The sequence below is a fragment of the Pygocentrus nattereri genome, chromosome 13 (assembly GCF_015220715.1).
Source record: "Pygocentrus nattereri isolate fPygNat1 chromosome 13, fPygNat1.pri, whole genome shotgun sequence".
Lineage (NCBI taxonomy): Eukaryota > Metazoa > Chordata > Actinopteri > Characiformes > Serrasalmidae > Pygocentrus > Pygocentrus nattereri.
This window is the reverse complement of record NC_051223.1, coordinates 26,534,801-26,549,307: the sequence shown is the minus strand read 5'-3', so window position 1 is coordinate 26,549,307 and position 14,507 is coordinate 26,534,801.

Genomic DNA, 14,507 nt, shown 5'->3' with positions numbered 1-14,507 from the left:
ACACACACACACACACACACATTCTCTTTTCAACCTTCTCCTCTTTCTTCTAGTACTTCTTCCTCTTTCTCTTCTTTCTCTATCTTTTTTTTATTCAGTAAAGATGCCTTCGAAGTTTAGGACTATGTTGTGATCAATGGTGTGAAAAATGTGTTTTGTATCTATGAACAGTGATAGCAGCTTTCTATACTATTGATGTTTATTGCTAAATAAATGGATGAAAATAATCGGATTATTAGCTTAGCTTTTCTTGCCAACCAAGTCGAAAATAGGTACATGTATACAAGTTTTACAATTCTGAACATAATGTAAACTATTTGGTATCTTTGTTTAAGAAGAAGTGTTCCAGTGAAAGGTTTGTATGGGTTCTGTCAAGCTGTGCATTCATTTCAGCACATTGAATTAGATATGTAAAATGAAAAGTGTGCTCTTGTAGGATACTGATCATACACTCTTCATGTTGTCTGAATGCTATCATATTGTTTTATACTGTATTTATATTTTTATACTTATTTTGATAATAAAGTTTTGAAAATCACTAATGTGGTATCAATGTGTCCATTATTGATGCATATCCAGAGCCAATCCTGACCTCCTTTGGGCCCTAAGCAAGATTCTACAAAGTGGCCCTACTACCTGACCCATGAGACATGTTAACCATTTGCAATTGCCACACGGTCACACCCGACACCCCAGTGCTCCCACTACAACCCTGTCACCTTTAAAAGTGTTTGCTCCATCTGTCTGTCCAAGAATTAGTAGACCTAAAAAAGAGAAGGAGATATTAAGAAAAACAATATTTATCAATCGATATTTACTCCTCTACTGATAAACGTAAGCAAAGCACCTAAAAAATTAAAGATAATACTATCAGCTGCATCAGGCTCATTCAAATTGGTTCCCCCAGATTTCCTTTCATACATTTTTAAATAGAAAATACTGTTAATACTATGGCTTGACTGAGTACTTGATCATTATTGCTTACTGAGAGACTTGCAGCCTGGTATGTCCTGCTAATCCACAGTATTTAATCAATTGTCAGTGTGAATCCATTGCTTTCCATATTGCATTAGTCCAGAGATGTAACTAAACCCTGACCGAGAGACTAGATAATCATCGTCTTGTTTTAAAATGACATATGAAGAGTGTGTCATCATGCCCATATATTATCTGGACTGGGCTGGTCTCCACAGAGGTTGCTTCTGCAAAGTGCGAGTTTCATTTCACGCATGTGCATATAAACACGTTCACATGTGACATGGTTTTCTTTTCTGAGCTGCAGTTTGTAAACACCGCTGCCCACCGGTGTTCATCAAACAGCACAACCATTTTTATTTGTTAAATGTTAGTTATTTACTGACATCAAACGTAGAGATGGCAGAACCCAAGTTTAGTGTTGTCCCTGCAGTCTTCTCTCATGGTGTTTTTCCTTTGTTCATGATGGACAGTTCTGCTTCATCCTCTCAGTGAAGTGGTAAATAATAAGCAGCTGTGACACAAGGGGGAGGCCCTTGCATAATTTGTTGGGCCCTACACAAAGTGTAGTGGGCATATAGGGCTGACCAGCTCTCTGCAGAACACATGCATTATTAGTACTCAAAATAGAAGTTCTCACCATATAGCTGAACACTGGGCATATTTTAGTTATTTCAGACAACACCTGTTGTGCCATTCTGACTACCCTCAGAATCCAACTCCTCTTTGCATGCATGCACATCACACAGATGTATGGACTCTAGATTACATTTGCGATTTCTATTGCTTATACTTTTAAACCTATACCTTCAGTTGGAATATTCAACAAGTATTAATAAAATGGAACAGCAGGAGTCGCAGGCGTAATATGTAACATTCACACATCTGTGTGATGTGCGAGCATTTCGCCACAACACTTGTCTGAAGCGGCTGTCAATGGAGTTTAGGACACTACAGTGACAGCTACTTAACAGTGTTTATTCTAGTGTTGCACAATCTTACTAAAGAAGTGGAGGCAGACTGAGAGGTCTTGGGGATGTATTTATCCAATTAGAGTGACTATAGACATGGTTAACTGCAACTGCTAACTAAAACATAATATAAATGAATTTAAAACATAAAATGACATAAAAAGAGCTGAATTTGAAACCACTGGGATAGGCTCCATGCACGCCCATGGGACCCAGAATGATAAGTGGTTTAGAAAATATGTGTGTGTAAAACTTATTCAAAGGTAGTGAAAACCTATATCTGCTTGTTTTAGGGTGGAGGTTGCATCTGTATGTTTTATTCATATATTTTAAAGAGCTGCAGTAGCTGCAGTATCTGTGCACTATTTAAGTGAACAATGCATTTTCATAATAGTGAACCAGATCGCTTTCCTCACTCACTGCTGGGCACTTTGGGGGCACATCACTAAAATATACAGAGGTTGAAGTGCAAAGAGGGAGAGGTGTACTGAGTCCCAGAGCAACCTCTGATGAAGTAACGATGTGCCACACTTTGAAAATATTCCTTTATTTGATCAACTTTTACATCTTCCATTTGGGCTGCATTTGAATGTGTGGTTTGAAACAACAGGTTACCACTCCACAAATCAACACTCTGATTGGACGTCACTGCACTGCATCAAAGTTCATTCTAAAAGAGAGCTTCGGTGTGTGGAGCAGCGGTCTAATGTGTCAGTAATGTGGGTATATTGTTGTATCCTCCCACATTATAGCACATCACGCTCTTTGATGTAAATGATCAAAACATTGAAAGAAAAAAAAATGCATTTTGGATAACATCACTTACATTCTGTTGAAAATTCCAGCATCCCTGGGCAAGCATATCTTGGCTGATAGACTACTAGATCTCGAGTAGGGGAAAATAGTGTATCTTTGAATTTTTTTGCCAAAAACATTCCATTAATCATATCATCACAGCACTGATATGTTCTCTTAAATATATTGTTAAATATATTACCATTTGACTTGTCCTGACGATGATGTGATGGAGTTTCTCTCAGGGGACACTCCAAACAGAAACCAGAATTGATTTTTTCCCTTTACAAAATAAATAAGTAATTCCGGTCTGCATTTCCCCATGAAAAATGATATCACTCAGGCAATGAAGCGAGTACTATAATGTGAAATTCTTCTAGATCTTCATTTATATGACTAGTTTCATTGTTCATTTGATGCTCTTTGCAAATGTCTCCATAAATCAGCAATTTCCTCATTAAATAAGAAGCCCATGTTACGCCATGGATGAACATGATGAAAACTGTAAATTTGCAAAAACAATAAGAATCTTAAACCACTAAGAAAAGCAAAAGAGGAAATGAAGGCATTTATGCTTATACCTGCACATAAGAGTGTTACCTATTCATTCCTGTGGTAGAACTTGTTTCATCAGCCTCTAATACACTGCTCAACGCTGTATGTCCCCAGATGATTACCAACTGGTGCAGCTTCAATTTGCACTTCAGATAAATGGAAAATGCTGTGGTGGCAGAAAAGTTGGTTTTCAATGAGAGGTTGTGAAGTAGAAAAGTAGCATTTTTCAAATTGCACTTTTTGCAGAAACTTCATGCAAAGAACTGTGTTAGGGGAAAAAGTCAAAACAGATCGAAAATGAACAAGTTTCATTTGCAGGATACAATTTTGGTTATTGTAACTCTGAGCATGAAGCTTAATGAGTGTAGAAAACGTCAGGTTGGAAGAAAAGAAAAATATATAAATAATCAAATAAATAACAGTGACAAGACATATTGAAAACCATCATATTATGTCAACATACAAGTCTGTAAATAAGATAAATAATAGGTGTCCGTATATTAGAAGCACTAGCAATCTGTTAGTGTTGCGGCATCACCAAAAGAAGAAACACAGGGCTGGCCATGATTCTGCTGCAAGAAGTGCTCTTTACTGAACACACCGGCAGAAAACACATACAGAACCACTGAAACCATGAGGGAGGTCACCAACTGCCATATGCTTCACCTCGACAGTGACCAATCCCAACGCAAACCCCACAGGACAGACACTAAATAGCACAGTAAACACGTACACATAGCTTAAACCAACAACAACACCAAACATCACAACAAGTCCCTTTATTGGAGGGCATGCCCTACCACAGTCTGTCAGTCAGCTGGTTCCCAGCTACTTACCAGCTAAAGCCAAGTTCTTGGGCGTGCGCAAACCATCACACACACAAATCCACCAATTACACATGGTGAGAGGCAGACGACATGCATCTCAGACCCTCTTCATAACTCTGGATGTGAGTCAGTGCAATCTCGCGATAAGGTGGAATTGAAAGGGCGACTCTACAGATTCAGGAATTGCTTGAATCACATTTCTGTTTTACTGTACTCTTGCAGAACATGCTAAATTGCCCCTAGACGTGTGTGTGTGTGTGTGTGTGTGAGAGAGAGAATGTATATGTCTGTCCTGTATGCCCTGTGATGGTGACCTGTCCAGGATGTGTCCTGATTTTTGCCCAATGACTGCTGGGATAGGTTCCAGCTCCCCCTTCGACCCAAAAGGATAAGCAGTTTAGAAAATATTTGTGTGTGTGTGTGTGTGTGTGTGTGTGTGTGTGTGTGTGTGTGTGTGTGTGTGTGTGAGGGTGTATTATTAGAAAGTAAAAAAAAAAAAAAGCACATATTGAAACATCAAATTTGACACATGGACGTGTCTGTAGACCCCAGAGGGTTTGTATAGTCCTTGCTGAACAGTACCTTTTTACTGGTTTATTTCATTACTCATGTGCTATTTTTGAAAGCTTAATGCATTCTTTAAAATATACATGATCAGAGGGAAAACTTGTCTTTTACACAAGTGCCTAGCAATATATTTTGCTCTGTGGCCTACTGTAAATCTCACACATACATATATACATGAGGCGAGGTAAGGGAGATAAGCTACAACACACATTAAATTTATGATCTGATCCTAATGTGCAATGTAAATCTGCTATTCTGTTACCTTGGACAATACATCACAAGCGAGAATATTGCCAAGCAAGATCTATTTTTCTTTTGATCAGCAGCTCTCCACTGCCTTTTCTCTTCACATGTACTGCATTGTTCAGATTTAAACACACAGATCATCTTTTGTACAAACAAAACATATCATCTTAGCAATACTCAGACTGTAGCACTGATAATGACTGAATAGAGATATGCATAATTCAAACAGAGAGAGAGAGAAAGAGAAAAAGAGAGAGAGAGGGAGAGAGACTTATCCATTACAACTGTGCAATGAATCATGTCATTACTAATTCATGCACCCTCACTGTCGTGATAATGCAGAGAAATGGTTAAGGTATACACATTAAAGTTAGCTGTCATAGTCAAATGCAGACAGTTTGTAATATTAAAAAGCAGTAATTATTTACAACCCATCCCATAACTCTGTACATTTGACAGTTACTAAAATTTAGAATCATACAGAATGGTCACTTCAACAAAACTGCAGTAAGGACATCATGTGCAACGGGAGATTTTGTTTTTGGAGAAGATCTAATGATTTCTGCAAAATAAAAAAATCTAAATTATTTTTTAGTTCATTTTATTTCATATAATCAATATGCATGCAGTATTAAATTAAAATAAACTCAAAATGACATGTATTTTTATTTCACAGAGATCATCAGGCCTTCTAATGATGTTCATTTCATTTTTTTAAGGTTTGGTTGGAAAAAATGGGGTTAATTTTTTAGAATGTTTAATAGGAAATTATATCATCAGGACATTTTTTCTCAGTGATATTTAGGCACATGCAACCAAATTATCTTTCCTATTGGTTAGGACCTCAGGAGCTCAACTGATGGCATAATGTGCAAAATTAACTACAAACATAATTAGGATGTGACATTGGGATCATGTTTTGTTTTACAATGGAGGGGGCCAATTTGTGAAAACACTCTAGGTCTTCTGGAAGTCCTAGATACATCGCTGATTAAGTGTATGAGTACAGCCTGACCAATGCATTAGAAATAGAAAACAGTGGCAGATTTATACCAGGGCTCTAATGAAAAAGTCCCTGTCAAACCGCTACAGGGTAAAATACGCACTGACTTACTCACTTCATTACACACCTCCTCCATATCTACACTCTTTTCATTTAGGCGAATGTATAGGTTCACTTTGCAGTTCAACAATTACAGACTGAAGTTCATCTGTTTCTCTGCATACCTTGTTAGGCCCCTTTCACACTGTTCTTCAGTGGTCAAGAGGATCATTCTCAGCACTGCAGTGACACTTGGTGGTAGCATGTCACTGTGTTATGCTGGTTTGACTAGATCAGACACAGCAGTGCTGCTGGAGTTTTTAAACCCCACTCACTGTCCACATTAGACACTCTTGCCTTGTCCATCTACATTTTAGATGTAAAGTAAGAGACAATAGCTCATCTGTTGCTGCACAGTTTGTGTTGGTCATCCTCTAGTCCTTCATCAGTGGTCACAGGTCGCTGCCCACAGGACGCTGTGGGCTGGATATTTCTAATTTGGTTAAGCCACTGATCTTTTGCCCTCAGAGTGCCCATGTGGCCTCTTGCTCAGTGTGTTTTAAATGGTCTCCACTATTGTGTGAGACACAGTAACGTATTCTTGCCTTGGGAATACAGCTTGTAGGTCAGCTTGGGTTCATCGAGCTTCATTGCTCATGCACCCCCTCTAGATTTCACTTTAGTTACTCCAACTTAGGCCTGTGCGGTAAGAATCCTCTTATTCATGTAACTGTGTGGAATTAACCACAGTAACCACAGGCAATTTGACATGGAATTTGAGGGAGGTTTTTTTTTTTCACTTCACTTTATCTTGTTTTTCCGTGTATAGGTTATTTTAAATTCATAGCAATAATAATAATAATACTAATAATACTAATAAATAATAGTAATAGAAACACTTTTTTGTCTGGTAATTTTGAGACAGAAATAAAAGAATATAATTGTTTAGTAAAACTTGTATTTTTATATACTCTTCTTGAATTTGGCCATGAAGCTGTAATTAATAATCGAGTAATAAAGATTGGAATTGCAAATGTCGTATAAACTTTCACTGAATTTCACTGAATGCTGTGTGACACTGCTTATTTCTCCTGATGTAAAAGATCAGGGACAGGGCTTCACTCCATTGTTTCTCCTGAGACTCTAAAACAGTTTTGTCTGGTGTCTGATGCTGTGTTCTTAGATGTCCAAAACTGTATAGGCTACGGTTCCATATCATCTGACTGCAGAGCATGATCAACCACTGCAGCTCAACAGCTATGTTTCTACCTTCTTAAAAAAGATGGTCCTTCAAACATTGTTTGATAAAGACAATGGATCTGCATAGAACCATGAAGACTGAAAGAACCATGTGCATACATAAACGTATAGCACCAAAAGAGTACTTCTGTTGTTAGTGTTAAGCTGATAACAATAGATTAACTGTTTTTGGTGCTCTATACTCCTTTCAAAAAGGTTCTTTATAGAACCATATACAACACGTTCTCCATCAGTCTGAAGAACAATTTTACCATGTAAAGAAGCATTTAAGCATGCAAATGGTTCTCTGAGCGTTCATGGTTTTACATAGCACCACTGAAGCACCCTTGAAAAAAAAACATGTTTATGAGTGTAAAACTAGCAACGTACACTAAACATGAAACGTTTAAATGTTATATTTATATTCACTCAACATGTTCAGTTATGCTGAGTATTAATAAACCTGCATGTGGGAATTTTAGTATCTTGCAAAGGGTTGCATTTAAGGTGCAAGGTGCTCAGGTGTTCTCGGACTTGTCGCAACCATCACAGCACTACAAATCCACCAATAAAGCACCAATGCTGTGTTTTTACAAAAGCATTACATTCCACAATGTGGTCATTATGAACAACCAAACATAAATGTTGGCAGTAAGGAGCACAAATAACTTACTAAATCATGTTTTTCATATCTGAAACATAACTGTCTGTTTGGATAGGAATGTCTGGCATGTGTTGTAAATCAAATAGCTCATAAAATCTCTGTGCACATGCTTGACCCACACATAACCCCACCCCACCATTGGACTGTGGACCAGTGGAACTGTGTTCTCTGGAGTGATGGACCACCATCCAAAACCTCTGGGATGTGTTGGAGTGGCAGTCCTGATCCAGAATGAATCAACATTAGTACTTGACCTCACTAATGCTTTTGTGTCTGAATGCAATCAAGTTCTCACAGTGATGTTTAAACATCTAGCTTCCCAGAAGAGCAAAGGGTGTTACTGCAGTAAAGGGCAGGCAAACTCCCTATTAGTACCCTTAATAACAGGAGAACCGTTGGATGAGTGGGTGTCTAACTTTTGAACACATAAGAGCAAACGTCTGCCTTAAAGTAATTACAGCGCTGTGATATATTTAAAGATGAATACTTGTTTAACAAATATAAGATGTAATACAGTGTAACACTACCAAGAACAATTTCATCCACCTGAACAAACCATTTCATTGAATTCTCAGGCACTACACTGTTTAGGGCTAGGTTTCAGCTCTAAGCCTAAATTAAAATTGCACTCATTACCTTCACATTAGATGTGAATATGACCGATGAGTCAGTAAAGGACCATCATAGCTAAAGGGAGTGCTACTCCAAAGCTGTAACTACGACTGGGCAAGGCCACAGCATGACCTGCTGCAGCTGATTCCGTAAATGAAACCCGAGGTCTCAAGTGAACTCAAAGTGACCACCAACCAGACATGGTATCACAAAATATTAATGGGGCATGGTTATTTAAGAAGAGATGCAACTTCTGGGCAATATTGTGGGAGAAATGTACCATTAAGATCTGAAATAACCCAGTAAGAATCCCTCATGCCATTATCTTTTGGAGGTAATGGGAATATGAGGAAAATACTGTGTTCCTAGGGCCAGTAATTTGAGCTGTCACGCATTGGCTGCATTTATTTTACGGTACCTTGATTCTGGAGCAGACCACTGCATGAAAAAGAACATTCTAATAATAACAACGGTGAAACTTCTTCAATCATAAATTTCGTGTCTAATTGGGATCATTTGTCTTTGATAATGTTTCAAATGAGCCTTAATGACACTGAGCAGCAGACAGTGTCACATTAAAAGCCCTTAAAACGCATGCGGTGCTCTCATTTATTTCTCAATCAGAAAAGGAAAATGTGACACGCAATGCCACCATTAGTCTGCCATAGCATAAAAGTGGCTGTCAAAGTCATGACTTTTTGATTTCTCTGGATATTCACCACCAGCGGGGCAACACTGACGCAAAGCATGGCTTCCTGTAGAGGTGGAAACAGTTTAATCACAGCTTTTAGAGTGGGTAGGGGACCAGGCATCACACAGCGAGCTATTTGGAGAGAGCAATGACCCATGCACTGCAATGAACTGTGGGAAATGTCTCGTGTCCTAAGGGACACTGCAGGGTTGCTGCGGTAACGTGATGGGAAAGATCCTCGCATACATCAGTCACGCAGATCGCAGGGGATGATCATAGGGATCAGGGTGGCAAGAAGCTCGCTCGCTTGCATAACACCCGCTCTCGAGAGGCGTCATAAACCACCAGTGTGCCACTTGGAATAATACATGAAAGCCCTCTTGTTAATGCTACATTGGCAGTTCACAAGTTGACTACTGGCAGAAGGTCGAACGGCCGATCTTCAATAAGCTGTCAATTACAGCATGCTGCACAGGCCTTAGATGCAGATTGGAGATCGGCTTTCATATCAAGCATTTGCTTTTTACCATTTTACAGCGTGGCGAAGGAATGTCAAGTCAGCAAGGACTGATGTGTGAAGTATACTACTTTCTTGTGTTTATTTCAGCGGCGTCAGCTCTCTCATTAAACCTACATAGGGGAGTGTGTATGATATGCTAGATAAGGCTACGACCAGTCACACTCAAAAGTGACTCAGATGATGTGTACAGTACTCCTGTGGTATTTCTTGTTTTAAAAGAGCAGCCTCAGCATTTAATATCTATAGGGGCCATTTTGTCTTCAGGTGCAGAACTCAGACATGATGGGAAACTTTTCTTTCTTCATTTTCCTAGATCTGCTCTTTGTTCTTCACAGCATGAGTGAAGACTACTTTGCTCAGAATGAATAATTCACAGTCGCTAGTTAAGTTTGCCTTCACTTTAAACTTTTACTGTTTGGGGCACATTCTTTCCCCGAGTCACCCACTGTTAAACTGGCAACCTGACATGTTTAATGTATGCCTTGCCACCATTATTTGACACAAACTCCTACAGGAAGTGACTGTAGGAGGCAGACTGCAGGTTAGCGATCAATAATGGAAGCGCTATGTGATGTGACAGGACAGGTCAGCCACCTGACTTAACCAGAGCAACCGCAGAAAAACTGTCACAGGAGAGATGAGAAATGAGTCAAGCAAAGTCAAAAAGTCCTACAGAGAGAGGGAGGATAGCATCCTGGCCTGGTCTGGCCTTTACCTTGCTCTTAAAATAATCATGTCAGATTTACAATACTGTGCGAAATTGCCATTCAAAAATCCAACAAAGAAGCTGCTAGTGTTCTCAGAACAATGGACCGGCCATCCTAGCGTCCAGGGGCCGTGTTACAGAAACTTCCTATCTTTTTGTCTTAGCTTAAGATCTGACAGGTCTAGATAAGATTTTTTACAAATTTTTATTAATAGAAGCAAATCTTAAATTAAGAATCTTATTTACAGTGTCTTATCTTCTCAAGTTAGGAAATCTTAACTTTCTTGGTTGAAGTCGGCAATCAACCGCCATGTCTGTTATCTAACAACCGACCACACAAGCACAGCTGAAACATAAACATGTCAAGTTAGTTAGCCAGACAGCCAACGTTAGCTAGCATTCATAGTAGATGCTACAGTTACGAATGTTAAAAAGATCACAAAACTAAATTGCAATAAACTGAAAGTTAATATTGTGTCAGTGCTTCTTGCTGTCTATTCAGAGCTTGGCCACTCTCCAGTTTCAGTTTCATTTCCCAAAAACTTTAGCCAAGCACACTAACATTATTCCTCTTAATAAACAGACACACATTCAGCTCCTCATTATTCACCACCATCACTCTAATACTGCATCTGACGAGATTTAATCTAACATTACCACCCAAAGGTACTAGGAGGTGATGGTGGAGATCGCTTGTGCAGTGTCTGAATTCGTAAAAAACACTGTTAAAACAAACCTTCAGGTCTGAGTGCAACCTTAAGTCTGAGTGCAAAGGGAAGCTCTACCCAGTATTACTGTTCCATATAAAGTGCTAGTTGAGTGTATATACAGTATTCAAACTTTTGCATATGACTGTATACATATACAGTGGGCTACTGTTAAAAATTTCAAGCATGTGAGAAAATTGTTTTTAAAAGGCTGTTTATTCAGGCAGTTAGTGTTTATTTGCTCAGGAAAACACTAATATTACAGTACATAAAAATAACATTATAACTTACATGATTAATAATTTGATGTATGTTAACATATTCATTTAACCATTTCCAAACCTCTCCTTGAGGAAGTCAAGTACTCTTAGTAGTTATAATTTAGTCCCTGGATTTTCTGAATTAATGCATCATTTAGTTCAATCAGGAGTGCTGGTGAAGTTATTCAGCATATCTATGCGATGGAACTAAGATGGTACTGTATCTGCTGGAGTATCAAGGAAAAATCTGGATACAAAATGTCCTCGGAACTAGCTCACAAGATATCAACTTTTCTAAAAACAAGGAATGCTTAGATGCCTAAGAGTACAGTACTGAGTACTGAATATAAGAGAGACCCACAGGGGTAGTAAGATTCTGTCCCCAACCCAATGACATCTCTAATATCATCTCAACCCCAACCCATTCAGCTTCAGCAACCTTCCCCTCCCCATTCCTGCCACACCCAACACTGTAGCTCTCCCTATCCATGAGCCCCATCACTCCCCACACCATCCCTGTGCACCCCAACGTTGTCACTATTATTCCCCTAGAAATATGTAAAATTATGCCATTTATCTAGATTAAGAGACATACAAACATTATCTAATGAAATGTGTCTCACTACAGCAATATTACTGAAGGATGCAGCCACATAAGTCTTATGTCAACAGGTAGTTATCACTAGTTTCAATAGTTTAAAACTAGACTGTATTATTAATATTGATTTCACATCCACAAAGATTTCTCTCTCACTTCTCGGCTTAGTTGAACTGTATCATATTACTAAATAAGCAGCAACTGAAATGACTCACTTTTCAGTAAACAAAAGTTAAAGTTTTTGCTCATTCTGTTCTCTGTGTTCAGCAGATGGTGAAGTTTACTAAACAAATGAATCCAAACCCTGACACTTTCAAAGTGGTTTTGGCTTTTAGGTAAAAAACAACATCCAGGCTCCCAGGTACATTTAGGATCAAAATACATATATACAACAAATGCTGGATAAACAACTAAAACTTTGAGATAATGGTGGATTGCTAAGCAGTTGATAGCAGTTGATAGTTGTGACCAGAAGAAATAGTATGAGATCGGTTTGAGAATAAAATCAGTCTGTTAAGAGATTATACGGAATACATTGACCTTAGTTAATGTAAAAAAAAAAGAACTAAATGAAAAAAGAAAACTTTCATTGCCATTTTTAATAGACATTTTATTACCATTGCCACAGGAATACCACAAGGTTTCTTTCTATTCTGTTGTCACAGCAGGAAAAAATAAATGTGGCTTATGCACAGTATTGTGCACAATTTTTAAGCACTGAAAACTGAAAAAATTAAAAAACTGTTTCAGTAAGCATTTAACTGCTCAGAAAAAGTATTAGAATAAATATGGATAAGGTGAATACAGTGAGTAATTTATGTATGTCAATGTGCTTATTTAACCATATCCAAATCTCTCCTCAGGGCAGCCTGGTATTTATTGTGGTCATTATCAAACATGTGGTTTGGCTAATCAGCGTTTCAATGTGTTAAACCATGTGAACTGGGGATGGAATTTAACAAATCTATGTGATGGCTGGGGACGACATCCATGAAATGTTTTTTTTTTTCCTCAAAATAATACGGATTTTGTTACTTTATTGTATTTATGTCCACTTGCATGTATTCAATAATGTGCTTGAGTGCCTAAAACATTTGCATATATATATATATATATATATATATATATATATATATATATATATATATATATATACACTGCTCAAAAAAATAAAGGGAACACTTAAACAACACAATATAACTCCAAGTAAATCAAACTTCTGTGAAATCAAACTGTCCACTTAGGAAGCAACACTGATTGACAATCAATTTCACAGCTGTTGTGCAAATGGAATAGACAACAGGTGGAAATTATTGGCAATTAGCAAGACACACTCAATGAAGGAGTGGTTCTGCAGGTGGGGACCACAGACCAATTCTCAGGACCTTTCTGCTTTCTGGCTGATGTTTTGGTTACTTTTGAATGTTGGTGGTGCTTTCACACTCGTGGTAGCATGACACGGACTCTACAACCACTTCTCAGGACCTTTCTGCTTTCTGGCTGATGTTTTGGTCACTTTTGAATGTTGGTGGTGCTTTCACACTCGTGGTAGCATGACACGGACTCTACAACCCACACATGTGGCTCAGGTAGTGCAGCTCATCTTTGCGAGCTGTGGCAAGAAGGTTTGCTGTGTCTGTCAGCGTAGTGTCCAGAGGCTGGAGGCGCTACCAGGAGACAGGCCAGAACACCAGGAGATGTGGAGGAGGCTATAGGAGGGGAACAACCCAGCAGCAGGACCACTACCTCCGCCTTTGTGCAAGGAGAAACAGGAGGAGCACTGCCAGAGCCCTGCAAAATGACCTCCAGCAGGCCACAAATGTGCATGTGTCTGCACAAACGGTTAGAAACCAACTCCATGAGGATGGTATGAGGGCCTGCGGTCCACAGATGGGGGTTGTGCTCACAGCCCAACACCGTGCAGGACTCTTGGCATTTGCCAGCGAACACCAGGATTGGCAAATTCGCCACTGGCGCCCTGTGCTCTTCACCGATGAAAGCAGGTTCACACTGAGCACATGTGACAGACGTGACAGAGTGTGGAGACGCCGTGGAGAGCGATCTGCTGCCTGCAACATCCTTCAGCATGACCGGTTTGGCAGTGGGTCAGTAATGGTGTGGGGTGGCATTTCTTTGGAGGGCCTCACAGCCCTCCATGTGGCAAGAAGCAAGAAGCAAGAAGCAAGAGGCAAGAAGTCTTGGTGTGACCCTGGATGGCCAGTTATCGTTCTCGACTCACATCGCGAACCTGACTCGGTCATGCAGGTATCTATTGTACAACATCCGGATGATCCGACCCTTCCTCACCCGAGAGGCCACCCAGGTGCTAGTGCAGTCTCTGGTCATCTCAAGGCTTGACTACTGCAACTCGCTCTTGGCTGGTCTTCCCATGCAGACCATCAAGCCTCTGCAACTCATCCAGAATGCGGCAGCACGACTAGTCTTCAATCTGCCCAAGTTCAGCCACGTCACCCCATTGCTGCGCTCCCTTCACTGGCTTCCTGTAGCTGCACGCATCAGATTTAAAACCCT